The sequence below is a fragment of the Emydura macquarii genome, unplaced genomic scaffold, assembly GCF_026122565.2.
Source record: "Emydura macquarii macquarii isolate MOO-44397 ecotype Brisbane River unplaced genomic scaffold, CSIRO-AGI_Emac_v2 contig_2437, whole genome shotgun sequence".
Classification (NCBI taxonomy): domain Eukaryota; kingdom Metazoa; phylum Chordata; order Testudines; family Chelidae; genus Emydura; species Emydura macquarii.
This window is the reverse complement of record NW_027132574.1, coordinates 4,453,088-4,467,692: the sequence shown is the minus strand read 5'-3', so window position 1 is coordinate 4,467,692 and position 14,605 is coordinate 4,453,088. Positions and strand designations below refer to the sequence as shown.

Sequence of the window (14,605 nt, the reverse complement as noted above, 5' to 3'; positions counted from 1 at the left end):
ATTGCTTTTGATTACAATACTGCAAAGAGAGTATGGTAGGGTCTAGATACAGTCCTGTCTCAGTGTGGGGGGATGGACTAAGGGATCAGCCCTACATTTCTAGGATTCTAAAAAATAGCTAACAAATACAACCACTGCTTATATAATAAACCATCAAGGTATTTTAATTTTATATTGTACATATAGCTGGGATAGGGATTGCTAGATGGACCATTGGTCTGAGGGAGTATGGCTGTTCTTATATGTTCTTGAAATTTACCTACACAAAGATATCATTATGGGTTGGGTTAAACCTTGTTGAACCTGGTGAGTGTTATTGCCATCTTTCATTCAGAATAAATGTAAAAAAACAATTGAGCTCTGTTACACAAAACTAAAACGACAGGAGCCTCCACTTAAAAATATGCCACATGCAAGGCTGGGATAGGAGTTAGACATGGAGCCCGAGGAGGGGTCCACTGTGATCTGATAAACTCAGGGGCAGAAAACTGATCGGACTGTAACAACACAGAGAAGTGCAAGAAACATTAGAAACAGACATGAAAAAGGGAACATAAAACTAAGAAGACGGGAGAGTTGGCTGAAAGAGGTTGTGTACATCTTCGTAAATAAACAGGATTGCATCATAGAAATACCTGGGTTTCAACGTCAATTTCTCCTCTTAACAGAAACAACATTGTAGGACTCCAAATTTTGACTAACCACTTGGATCAAAAATGGATAGCATATAGTCTGTTCAATTCCTGTTTGTATCATACAGCCCTTTGATCCCTAGGTTGTCATTCTCTGTTTCTGACATGTCAAGCAAAGCATTGGTGAGGAAAGGAACCAGAGAATTCTTTATAGATCTTCACTGGAACTGAAATAAAGAATAATATTCAATACCTTTTCACCTTTTGCCCCAACCGGACCAGGCTGTCCAGGTCTTCCTACTGCTCCCTGAAACACACAGGATTCATTCACATTAGTAATGAAACAGTAAAACAAGGTGTTCTGCATTGCAATTAAGTTATTAAAACTCATACTTTTTTAAGGTCATTTTAACTTAATTCTCTTCTCCAGGCTTATATTTCTTCTGGCTGATACAACAGCTGCATACTACTGATAAGTACTATAAAGGGTTGTGTTTGTGGTTGCATTTTCACCTTGGTGGACTACAGGTAGTTACCCTTAATTGGCACCTTTTAATACTGCTAAGAGTTTAGCCTTGCTCCTTAAATAGCAATTTACATATTACCCATGATGCGTTGCTTAATGTGTTATAGTTTTTGAAATAAAGCTTAACTTAAGTACTGCAAGTAGTCAGGACATTAAAAATAAGCACACTAAAAAATGTGATCTGCATCTTTTAAATAGTAAGTAAAATGTAATAATATTTCCTAAGGGTATGGAAAAGATATAACATTTTCCATCATTGCTTTACAAACATTGTTCACTGGTTTTTAATATTAATAGCCAATTTAGAGTCAGACTTTATAATTTTTACGTTTCAGGATTTAGTGTTTTCAGTGTTCAAGCAGAATTATTATTAGAATTTATCACTAACATTATACCAATAATTTGGGTTCAGATGCATAATTATCTGAATATTATTACATCATTCAAGACAATTTTGCATATAGATTTTCCAATAATATCACCAAGAAGCCAGAAACATATTATAAATTATATACATGATAATGGTTCTGACAATGACAACTTTTTCAGGAACTTAAACTCACAACATAACTTGTTTCTACAAAATCATTTTGGGCCAAATTCTGTTGCTCTTATAGTGACATTCATTCAACTCCCCAGAAGTCAACTGAAGGCAGAATTTGGCTCTTTACTAGCACCATAGAGAAGAAAACAGGCTAGAAATATGAAGAACGAGTAGAAACAGAAAGTTAAATCTTTGGAGTCACAAAATTTATATTAAAATATCCCACTTTCTGTAAGTTAAAGCATTACTCCCAGAATAACAGCTTTCATTTTCCATTAGTACTGGATTATTGGATTTATTAGCTTCTTTAAAATTTGGCTAAAACTAATCTCCTTTCCATTACATCTTGATATTGAGCACAACAGGTTCATTAGATAGTTAATGTAATCTCCAAAGGAATAGACTAGATCACAGATTATATCAAACACTTACAGAAGGTCCATTAGGTCCTGTTAGACCAGGGAGTCCTGGAATACCCTGAAGACCCTGAAAATTAAAAACAGTTATGAATATTTTTCTCCATAACACAGGTTTATGTCTTGAAATCCATTATATTAATTATGTTCATCATTGTTATAGTTTATATACAAATTACTTTTTATCCAAACACATATTGCAGAGACATTTGTTCTGAAGTAGCACACAACAGATAACATCTTGTTTGAGTGATAACACTCTTCCCCATCATTACTGTTGGTAACGTCTGTCCTTTATAGCTTTTCCTATTTAGCTCTGTATATAAGAGCATGATATCTGTATTTTGCTCAGAAACTATTTTTTCTTTTCATGTCACAATGAGCTTTCTTCCTGTTCAGAAGAGGTGTCCATTCTCACCTCTCAATATTACCTGATGTTATCTAAGCAGGATATTGCTTTGTGCCTAATTTCCCAATTATTTTGGTTTTATATAAATAAAAAAGTACAGATTTTTGTCATAGTACTTAATGAGCTACTGTACACTTTTCTTCCAGCTACTGCTCATAATTCTATTTTATGACCTGAAAATTCACTCTGATGGATTCTGATATCTATCCAGTAGCATTATGCGTTTCTCTTAAAATATACTTAATAGTTTTAATAAGACTTCATCTCAAAAGTGAATAGCTAAATCTCTTTGTTTGAATTTATAATCATGACTCATATCAATACTAAAAAGACCCTGAATGATTTTATCAGTTTAATATTCTGAAAACTAGTACAATATCTGGTGATGAGCATGGGATGGAAGGGAAAGACACTTAACCACTATGCAGCCTTAATATACCTGAAGAAAAAGAATCCTTATCTTATGATTGATGTGGTTAGAACCAGTGATGCTGTCACTAGAGTCGATGTGTGGGCAGAGCTGGCAATGGGGTTTGTTGCAGGGATAGGTTCCTGGATTGGACTTCTTGTAGGGTGTATGGTTGCTAGTGAGTATTTGCTTCAGGTTGGGGGGCTGTCTGTAAGCCAGGATGGGTCTGTTGCCCACAGCCTGAGTGAGAGATGGATCATCTGCTAGGATAGGTTGTAGATCTTTAATGATGTGTTGGAGAGATTTTAACTGGGGACTGTAGGTGATGACCAGTGGTGTTCTGTTGTTTTCTTTGTTGGGTCTGTCCTGTAGTAGGTGACTTCTGGGTACCAGTCTGGCTCTGTTAATTTGTTTCTTCATTTCTCCAGGTGGGTATTGTAGTTTTAAGAATGTTTCATAGAGATCCTGTAGGTGTTTGTCTCTGTCTGAGGGATCAGAGCAAATCTGGTTGTCCTAACCATATTAATCACACCATAAGGGGCTCATTCACCTGCACATCCACTAATGTTATATATGCCATCATGTGCCAGCAATGTCCCTCTGCCACGTACATTGACCAAACTGGACTATCACTTCGCAAAAGGATAAATGGACACAAATCAGACATAAAAAATAACAACATCCATAAACCAGTCAGAGAACACTTCAATCTCCCAGGACACTCTGTCTCTGACCTGAAAGATGCTATACTTCTACAAAAAAACTTCAAAAACAGACTTCAAAGGGAAACTGCTGAGTTAGAAATTATCTGTAAACTTCACCCATTCAAACTTGGTTTAAACTGGGATTTGGAATGGCTCTCTCATTACAAGAAGTAATTTGCTCTGATCACCCATTCTAACCTCCTACTCAATGGTTGTCATTAGGCCTCAAATACCCGGCTTTCATCCACCTACCCCATTGTTGTCTATGCATTTGGATATGTATATGTTGCCTCCTATATATGTTGCCAATATTTGCTGTATTATTTCTACCAACTGCAACTGAGAAGTGGGCTAAAATTAAATTTGTTAGTCTTTAAAGTGCTACAGAACTCTCGGGTTTTTTTGTTTGTTTGTTTGTTTTTTAGAATTGACTGTGGCTTTCAGTTAACATATGTAGTTTTCTCTCAGTGTGCACACAAATTCTCCCTACTTTCACTGAGAATTTCTGTTCATTGATGGTTTGGTCCTGAAGTTGAAATTAAACTAGTTTATAAACCTGGGTTTTATAAAACTCTAAGTACCAGATTAAATACTTCCAAGTAAAAGAAATACCATCCTTCAAGAATTCTAGCAATTCGCATCTAAATATGTTATGTCAATATTAGTTAGTGTAGAATGATAAAGGGCAATGGAATAATTTCAAAAAGCTGCCTCTGTACTTTAATTGAGGATATAAAGTTAGATCAGGCAACTTACGTAAAATGTTGACTCCATTTGGATAAGATGTGCACTACAACTAAGTTGTGTGATTCTCTTTTGTATGGTCTTGTGGCCAAAGCATAGGACCAGAGTCAAACAATCTACGTTGTTTATGGTTCTTACAAGGACTTTCTATGTAACTGCAGGCAAATTATTTAGCCAATTTGTAACTCTGTTTCCATATCTATAAAATGAGAATATTACCACCTACCTCAGCATGTGTGCCTAAGTTTGAATATATTACCAATTATTCTAATAAAATGTACTATGCAAAGAATCAGAGCAAGTCTTTAGTTTTGGTAGTTCAGCTTGTGAACACTAGCCCAATACAGATGAGAAATCTAATATTATGCTTTCTTGCTGCTAACTTTTTGAATACCTGATTCCCACGTACTGCAGTGTGTAGTAATCTGGTTTTTAGGGCATACATTATGAGCCCTGTGTCTGCAGTTCTATTGCTGACCTACTGTTCTCTATTAGTCTCTTGTGTCATCCTATGGACTGTTTTCTTCAGATTTTCAATAAATTTTGTACAACTATTCACCTATAAATCTACCCATCTCTTCAGGCCTTTGCCTACTCATCCTGTACTCACACATGTAGTAGTCCTGATATGTATTGCTGATACTGTACATTGATTTCTGGATCTGTTAAACTTGGCATCAAATCCCACCTTCACAGGAGGCAGGAATGTGTGTGTGTGTGGGGGGGGGGAAGCACCATGGTGGGCTCTGATCTTGCTATACAGTTTTCTCCTGGATTTGCCATTTCTGCCACAAGACCAGTGATTTCTATCTTGGTTTGAATGTCTGCTACAGACAGAGCATCTTTCTTTCACTCTCTGTGCTGTCTGTCTATTAAAATAGAAGCAGGCAGTACTAGAGAAAGCCATGCTATGTCTATGGCAGCCAGTCAGTTGAGGAAGGGAAAGCAATAGACCCTGCAAAAGGTTGGAGAGTTGAGCTGAGACACAGACTTTGTGCCAAAAGAAGGGGAGAAAAGGAAAGGGTTGCTGAGGGGGTGAGGAAGAAAATCTGAAAGCAAAGTAGTCCAGAAAAGGGCAAATTGATGGGGAAGCGGAAGAGTTAAGGAAGAAAATGAAGAAATCAGGAAAGGATGGAAAGGTGGTACCTAGGATGAGCACAACAATCTATCCACAGTGGGACAAGGCCATTTAGGGAGACTCATGCCTCCTCAGTATGTGGGGAGAGAAGCCTCCCAATATTTTGTGTGTCTTGTGCCCCATTATGAATTAGTTTACCCCAACTATAAAGGCTCATTAATAATACATAGACACCTATAATAGATTTAAGAATTATGTTTGTTATAATTCTTACATTCACATTCACATTGTAATAAGAAAGTGCCATCTGAAAAGCACCTGATAAAATTCCTATCATAGGCGTTTGCAAAACTTATGTTTTAACAATTGTCTTAACAATGAAATTGTCTTAACAATGGAATTCTCAAAGTATAGTGAAATTAGGAGATCAGATACCCATGGAGAATACGAAAGAGGTGGAGAAAAGAGAAGGGAAGAGGGAATCCTGAGTTATAGAAAAAGCATACTATGTGAGCAATAGAAGGCCCGATGCTAGTCCATTGAAGCAAATGGGCATTTATCATTGAATTAAATTGGGATGGCACTGGATCATTCATCTGGGTGAACAGAGTTTTGTTTTATATTTCCATGAATCATAAAATAGTATGTAACTCTAAATGTATAATCATTAAGGGCCTGTTCCGAAAGCCCATTTATGTCTGTGAGACATACTGTGAGAGTATGGCTTCAATGAACTTTAGAAGACCCTAAAACTATTGTTTTATTTTGTGGCTCTGATAATCAAAACAAATCATAAAAACTATGAGAGCTTCAGATCCATTACTGCACTAACAACTCCATCATGCAGTCTCCCGGAAGTAACATTTATTCACCCACTTATAATGTAGCATCTGCTAAACACTGGAGCTACCAAACATTGTTGGAGTGCCTAAGCACCTACCAAATAGTGAAGGAGCTTTAAAATAGCTTTGTTATTGACTGAGTGAGCATGGCATCCTATTGAATCAATCAAATTTACTAAGAATGAATTTACTCTGGAGTCCCTTTAAAAGCCTAAGTGCCAATTATAATCTGGTCTTTTTGTTATTACCTTCTCAATTGCCTCTAAGATCTCTCTCAACTCTCGGCAGTTAGATACTGTCAGAATTGTTTAAAATTGGTTCTCTGTGTCTCAAGATGCTGCTGCTCCATGCACTGCACAAAAATGTTCTTTGGAGCGCACAGAGGAAGGCCATATTACTGTTTTACCACAGTCCCGTTTATTTTTAAAATAAAATGTTATTAGGGCCTTATTTATTATTGTAACTTTATTTTAAAGTATGTCTTCTAAATCTAAGCTCAGGAGGTCCTGAATATTTAAGAAGCACAGACCTGGTAGATTCGCTGAATAATATCAATACAAAAGGAAGAAAAAACATGATAATTTCCAATATCATATTTATACTTTGGCAATTTGCTGAGATCTAGGGCAAAGCAGGGACATCAGGGGAATATATCTAACACTTTTGTTCTGATTCTTTACATCACCCTCAAGATAAGACATATCAGATGAGTTTTCTTTTTTTCCTGAGATTTATATGAGTTGCTTAGTCTGACAATAATTCATCATTATAATTAGCATTTTTCTGGATTTATTTTGAATTGTGCAGGAAAACAAGCATATCAACTAAATCAAAGGTACAAAATAATCATCATTCCATCACAATTTTGGTGAAAATCTGACACAATCTACCTGATCACTCTCTTGAAGCTATGAATGGTGCTGAGTACAAATTCCAGTTTGAAACTACTTTCAATTATTTCAATTATTATTTTATTTGAAATTTCATCTTCACTCCATTATTAAAGAACCGTTTCTTATCTCGTAACTGTTGTTCTTCGAGATGTGTTGCTCATGTCCATCCTGAATTAGGTGTATGCGCGCCGCATGCACCAGTGCTGGAAATTTTTCCCCTAGTAGTATTCGTAGGGCCAGCTCTAGCGCCCTCTGCAGTGGTGTGCATATGCACTGGTATATAAGGCGCTGCCAGCCCCCCTCTACCTCTCAGTTCCTTCTTGATGGAACTCCAACAGAGTGGATGGAGGGTGGGTTGTTTGTGGACATGAGCACACATCTCGAAGAATAACAGTTACAAGATAAGTAACCATTATTTCTTCTTCGAGTGTTTGCTCATATCCATTCTGCATTAGGTGACTTACTAGCAGTGCCTCCGGAGGTGGGTAGGAGCTCAAGGCCATGACGATTGCAACACCGCCCTTCCGAATCCTGCATCATCCTGAGCTTGCTGTGTAATGGCATACTGGGATGCGAATGTATGGACCAAAGACCACATGGTGGCTTTGCAAATATCCTCAATGGGCACATGAGCCAGAAACACCGCCAAGGAAGCTCGTGTTCTCGTGAAGTGGGCTGATATTAGCGCTGGAGGTGTTGCTCCTGCCTGCTCGTAGTAGGCCCGGATGTAGGCTGTGATCCACGATGAGTTACACTGCACGAGACTGGACTGCCCTTCATATGGTCAGCAATTGCTATGAAGAGTTGGGTTAAGCGTCGTCAGGACTTAGTCCTGTCCAAGTAGAACATCAGAGCTCTTCTCATGTCCAGGGAGAGGAGATGCCTCTCTTCAGTTGACCTATGCGGCTTCAGATAGAAGACTGGTAGAAAGATATCCTGGTTCATGTGGAAGCGGGAGACCACTTTAGGAAAGAACATCAGGTGTGAGCATAATTGGATCTTGTCCTTGTAAAAAACTGTGTAAGGAGGCTTCAATGTCAGGGCCCTAATTTCCGACAGCCTCCTTGCCGAAGATATGGCTACCAGAAAGGTCACTTTCCAAGACAAGTGCATGAGCAAGCATGATGCCAGGGGCTTGAATGGGGGCCCGTCAACCTAGAGAGGACAAGGTTCAGTTCCTATTGGGGAGCTGGATCTCTGACTGGCAGGAAGAGCCTCTCTAATCTTTCAGGAAGTGTGCCACCATCCCATGAGAAAAAACCATCCTACCTTGGACGGGAGGGTGAAATGCCGAAATTGCCACCAAATGGACCTTAATTGATTAAAAGGCCAGGCCTTCCCGTTTCAGGTGTAACTAATAGTCTAAGATCACTTACACAGACGCTGTTGTCAGGGAAATATTTTGATGTGCCAACCAATGCGTAAAGCGCCTTCATTTTGCTCGGTAGGATGTCCTCGTGGATGGCTTCCTACTTTCCATTAGGACTTCTTGGACCTGAGCTGAACAGAGCCGCTCCTCTGCACTCAGCCATGCAGCTTCCATGCTGTCAGGTGCAGGGAGGCGAGGTCCAGATGAAGTAGCCAATCCTTGTCCTGGGAGATGAGGTCTGGTTATAGTGGGAGCTTCCATGGGCGGGCCACTGATAGCTCCATCAGCTTGCTGTACCAATGTTGATGTGGCCATGCTGGGGCTACCCGGATGATTTGAGCCCTGTCCTTCTTGATTTTTATGAGGATCTTGTGCAACAGTGTAGTCAGAAGAAAAGAGTACATGAGGCGACCTGACCACAAGAGGAAAAACGCGTCGGTCAAGGAAGTACTGTCGATCCCTTGAAAGGAGCAAAACAGGTTGCATTTTCTGTTCTCCCGCCAACACATGTTGGGGTTTTGTCCACCAGGATAGGGAGGTAAGTATCCACCGGGGGATGGTGAATATCCTGTCCAACCGGTGACGGAGTGGGGAGATAACCGACACTAGCCACATCTGCAGAGGTCTAAGATGTAACTGGGTGTTCCAGACCACATAAGGTACAGGCCGCCATATGCCCCAGAAAGCTGAGGCATACCCTTGCTGTAGTAAGAGGGTGGGCTGACAGGCTGGCTATGAGATCTGAAATCACTTGAAACCTGGCCTACGGCAGGAATGCCTTTGCTTGAATATAGTCTAAGAGTGCCCCTATGAACTCTATCCTTTGCACTGGTCTGAGCATTGACTTTTGCTCGTTTATCAGTAGGCCAAGAGCTTGACAGGTGTTCCGCACCACCTCTATTTCTATTCCGTGTTGTACTTGCTGCTTTGATCGGCCCCGGTACGGGAAGACCTGTATGCCTTGACGCCTGAGATATGCTGCTACCACAGCCAAGCACTTGGTGAACACGTGAGGCGCGATGGACAGGCTGAAGGGGAGCACGTGAACTGAAAATGGTGATTGTCCAGTGTAAAGCGGAGGAATCTCCTGTGCCCTGGGAAAATGGAAATATGGAAATACGCATCTTGCAGGTTGAGGGAGGTGTACCAGTCGCCTGGATCCAGAGACAGTATAATGGTAGCCAGGGAGGCCATGCGAACTTTAACTTCCTGAGATATTTGTTGAGGTTTCTCAGGTCCATTATGGATCTGAGGCCCCCTTTCACCTTTGGGATCAGAAAAGAGCGAGAATAGAATTCTGTCCCTTTCACCTTTTGAGGAACGTCTTCCACCACACCAACCCGCAAGAGTGCAGCGACCTTTTGAGCGAGAAGCTGCTTGTGAGAGGGGTCCCTGAAGAAGAATGGGAGGGATGGGTGCTGGGGTGGGAGGGAGGTAAACTGGAGGGTGTAGCCTGTAGCTACTGTGCTCAACACCCAGAGGTCCGATGTTATAGCCCACCACACTGGGAGGAACGGGGAGAGTCAGGAGGAGGACAGTTTGGAGACTAGATCCATGGCCCTGGATGGTAAGCTGCCCTTGATCGTACCCTCAAAAGGTGTGCTTGCCTCCTGAGGAGTGGCGGCTAGAGCCTGACTGGTGAGCAGAGGCTGGGGAGTGGCCCTGGTGGCGCTTAAATCCTTTATTCTTTTTTCTATAGTGTTCGTCTTGATGATGACCCTAGACCTCTGCGACTGGTATGGCTTAAAGTGTTTCCTGGAGGAGGAAAGCACGTTCAGGCCCAGAGAGCACAGCATGGCCCACGAGTACCTTAGCCCATGTAGCTTGGAGTCCATTTGGTCGACAAACAATGCCATCCCATCAAAAGGTAAGTCCTATATGGACTGTTGAACTTCAGTGGAAAGGCCTGAGGACTGGAGCCAGGACACCCTTCTCATAGAGATTGCAAAGGCCATCGCCCTTGCTGCTGAGTCCACCGCGTCAGATGCTGCCTGTAAGGATGCCCTGGCTAGTGCCGTTCCCTCCAACAAGATCGCTTCAAGTTCTCATCTGGCAGACTGAGGCAGGGGATCCAAGAACTTATTGAGGGACTGCCAGATGTTATAATGGTATCTCCCCAATAATGCCTGCTGGTTGGCCACTCTCAGCTGCAGTTTACCCATTAAATAAACTTTTTGGCCAAAGAAATTTAGCTTCCTCTCTTTATTTTTAGGTGTAGACCCCATTTGGCCCTGTCTGTTGCATTCATTTGCCGCCATGACCATCAGTGACCCTGGTGAGGGGTGAGTGTACAAGTACTTGAAGCCTCTGGCTGGCACGTAGTATTTTTTTTTTATGTGCATTTGGAAATGGGGGCAGCGAAGCTGGGGTCTGCCACAGTGCCTTGGCCAACTTCAGAACCCCTTCACATACTGGGAGGGCTATCCTGGAGGAGGCTGCTGATGCTAGCACACCGAAGAGGTCATCGGCTGTTTCCTTGATTTCCTTAGTTTTGAGCCCCAGGTTGCTCGTCACTCATTTCAGTAAGTCCAAGTGGGCCTTGAAGTCATCCAATGGGGCCAATGAAGATGGGCCCGCCACTGCCTTGTCCGGGGTGGAGGAAGAGGAAGCTTGTCCTTGAGAGGGCGCTCTCTTCTGTTCCTTAGCCGGGGGGGTCCCTGAGCGCCCAGTTGATGAAGCCCCTTCCTGCTCCGAGTCCACATATGATTCCGGTGCCATTCTCTGAGTCACTGAAGGACACAGCATCGAGGCACTGGTGATCGAGCCAGGCTGCAGTGCTGTAGGCTGAGGGAACCCCCATGGGTTCCAGAGCTGCCAGGGCCCTTGCCACTGTCCCTGAGGCCAGGAATCCATCTGAGACGGCATAGTGAAACTGGTTGGATGAGGGGCAGGGTGGGCTCTCAGTGGGGCTACCACCTCTCCCTCCGAGTTTGAGGAGGTATCCCTGGGTGACCATGGTGGAGCTAACAGTGCCGGTTTACTCATGTCTTCCCTTGACTGCCGGTACTCCAGCGTTGAGGAGCAGTACTGGGATTCTTCCCGCTGGGAGTCCCACCACCACGTCTTATCCCTTAGCTTTCTGTACGGGGCCAGAGATCAGTGCCACGGTCCCGGGGACTTGTCCCATGAGTCCGATTGGCGCCATTGTCTGGGTGAGCAGAAGCCTTCCTGCGAGAGATGCCTGCTCTCCGGGTACTGTTAATGGCTCCCTGGGGAATGAGAGCGACATTCCAATGAACAGGCCGGAGACTGAGCGCAGGAACCCGACCTCTCACAGCGCCACTCCGGAGATTGGTACCGTTGGCTCAGCGACCGCCTTCCTGCAGGGGACCGTTGAGGTCACTCTAATGAAGGCCTTCTTCTCAACGAGCCCCCCGAAGGCGTTGATGGCTCGTGATGCTCTTGCCTCCCTTCCCTAGGTGTAGGTGGCACAGGGACTGCAAGTAAGTCCTTCATTGCCTGGAAGGCTTCAGGCATGGTGGGAATCACCAGATGCCACGGACCTCTACTGCTACTTGGAATTGGCAGCAGCACGGGCACCAGACTCAACATCCTTACAGGCGAAGCTTTCCTCAGTGTCGATAGGGGTGAGCTGCCCGATGTGGGTCTTGCTAGCGCCCTTGCCTTCTTAGCTGGCTTCAGTGCTGGTGATAGCCCTCTTTCCTTCTGGCTCTTCTTCAAGTGCTTCTTTGGCACCGGGGACTTTGAACGGCGCCAAACAGACTCCGAGTCTGTAGAAGCATTCCTTGTTGATGTCATTGTTCTCAGTGCCGACTCTGACCTTGACTCCGACGCTGGTGTAAGGACTGACTCCATCAAGATGGCTTTTAACCTAATGTCTCTGTCTTTATGCATTCGAGGATGAAAACTTTTGCAGATCTTGCACGTTTCCTAAACATATGTTTCACCCAAGCACTTTAGACAACTTAGGCGTGGGTCACTCAAGGGCATCGGTTTCTTGCAGGAACCATAGGGTTTAAATCCCGGGGACTGGGGCATGTTAACCAAACTCACTAACTAACGAGACAACCAACAGTAACTATATACACCAATTAACAAATGAATCACTACAAGAAATGTCACTTGCATGAGCAAGAGAGTATTCCAACACTGTCACTGGTGGTAAGAAGGAGCTGGGGGGGAGGGGAGAGCAGCACTCTATATATGAGCACGTATGCAAATAATCAGTAATGAATGATTCATATTACCTATTTCATCCAGCAAATTATCCCCAAGGAGATCATGAATCACTCACATTTATTACCTAGATAATGTTAGTGAACTCTTTTGATAGAAGATTGCTCTGGGGCTTTCATTGCAAATATTTGGCTTTTTAAATTGGAGCTGTGATATTTCTTTTTCATTGGGCAATAGGTCACATGGTATTTTTCTGACTCCTTACTGGATTACAATACCCTAGAAATCCGGTATCTGGTGAAAATACTCATCTTTTCAAATTCAGAATTCAATCTCTGTGAATATTTTCCTACATTCACTTAATATTTGGTTTTGCCATGAATAATCTTGCCACAAAATTTGTTCATTAGAGTACTTTTGGAAAGTGAATACTAAAGGGGCACTAACACAGTGAAAGCAGATTTGTTATAAACTGTGAACAAACATTCTGAGTATGTGTTTGGCATATACCCATGTATTGCTCCATTCTGTATTCTCTTCTAAATATTAGCATTTAAATATACACAATCCTTTGTAATGTAATTAAGAGATCTTAAAAATAAAACTGATTTTATTTGATTGAGTGACAATACTTAATTATACGGAAAATTCAGAAACAAGAACTGTAAATATCAGCCTTCCTTATGTTTAAGCATTTTCTTCAGATATTCTGCAGAATTAGATAATATGTGGATTTAATTCTCAATCTGGAACTTTATTGATGTGCACATAAGAATAACTATAATATAATTACTGAAATTAAAATAATTTTACCTCATCACCTTTCTCTCCAGAAAGTCCAGGAAATCCACGTTCACCTTTGCTTCCCTATGAAGACATAACTTTTGAACTATTACTGTATTTTATTACTGTTACCAAAGCTCATGGACTGTAGTGTGTTTCATTTTAAATAGCTAATATTCTAGCATCATTTAAAATATGCTAGTATGGAGCTTATGCATTAGCAGTAAGTAGGGTGACCAGATGTCCTGATTTTATAGGGACAATCCCGATATTTGGGGCTTTTTCTTATATAGGTGCCTATTACCCCACACCCCCCATCCCGATTTTTCACGCTTGCTATCTGGTCACCCTAGCAGTAAAGGACCATAAAACAGACAAACAGCCAAATTTCACCCCGGCACAGGTCCCTCTGAGGTCAATAATCACTTTGTGTACTTCGTCTACGATTGAATTTGGCCCTCAAAACTGAGGCTGAGTGCAAAAATTAGCTTGATAAACTATAACTAGTTGCAATGCAAGTTTAGAATATGCCCCTTTGAAATCAGGAGACCATTCACATAAGTAACAATATGTAAGAACACAGGATGGTCCAGTGATTGTGGTGCTAGCCTGGAAATTGGGAGATTCCCTGCTCTACCACAGACTTCTTGCACAACCTTGGGTAACTCACTCAGTCCTCTGTGTCTCAGTTCCCCATCTGTAAAATGGGAATGAATCATAGCACTTCATAGCACAGGAGTGTTGAGAGAATAAATACATTAAAGATTGTGAAGTGCTGAGATACTACATTAATGGTGGTCTAATAAGTACATAAGATAAACAAATAGGATTTGGCTCTCCCTGTATTTTTAATGGGTAAAAAAAGTTATCTAAGTACTCACTTAATAAACTTACCTTTGGCCCCTCTCTACCAGGAGTTCCTGGAGGACCTCTTGGTCCAGTATCACCCTAGAGAACAGATGAAAATAAAAATGATAGGGAATAATTTTAGCAAAAAGAAACAGTGGATTATATTAATATATAGTCACACCCATATCCTTGCCTTCCCACCTTTGTGACCATCTCTGTTAGGTAAGCCTGCTACTCCCTTTTCTCCTTTCACACCTATCAATTCAGGAA

General features: G+C 41.9%; 1 long non-coding RNA gene across 1 annotated transcript; it reads right to left on the bottom strand.

The window, feature by feature from the left end:
• Window positions 1-898: 898 nt before the first annotated feature.
• Window positions 899-13,575, bottom strand: LOC137162621 (uncharacterized). Its single transcript, XR_010922430.1, has 3 exons — window positions 13,517-13,575; window positions 2,135-2,188; window positions 899-939 (listed from the first exon to the last, which is right to left on the bottom strand). It is a non-coding gene; the product is annotated as an uncharacterized lncRNA (long non-coding RNA).
• Window positions 13,576-14,605: the final 1,030 nt, after the last annotated feature.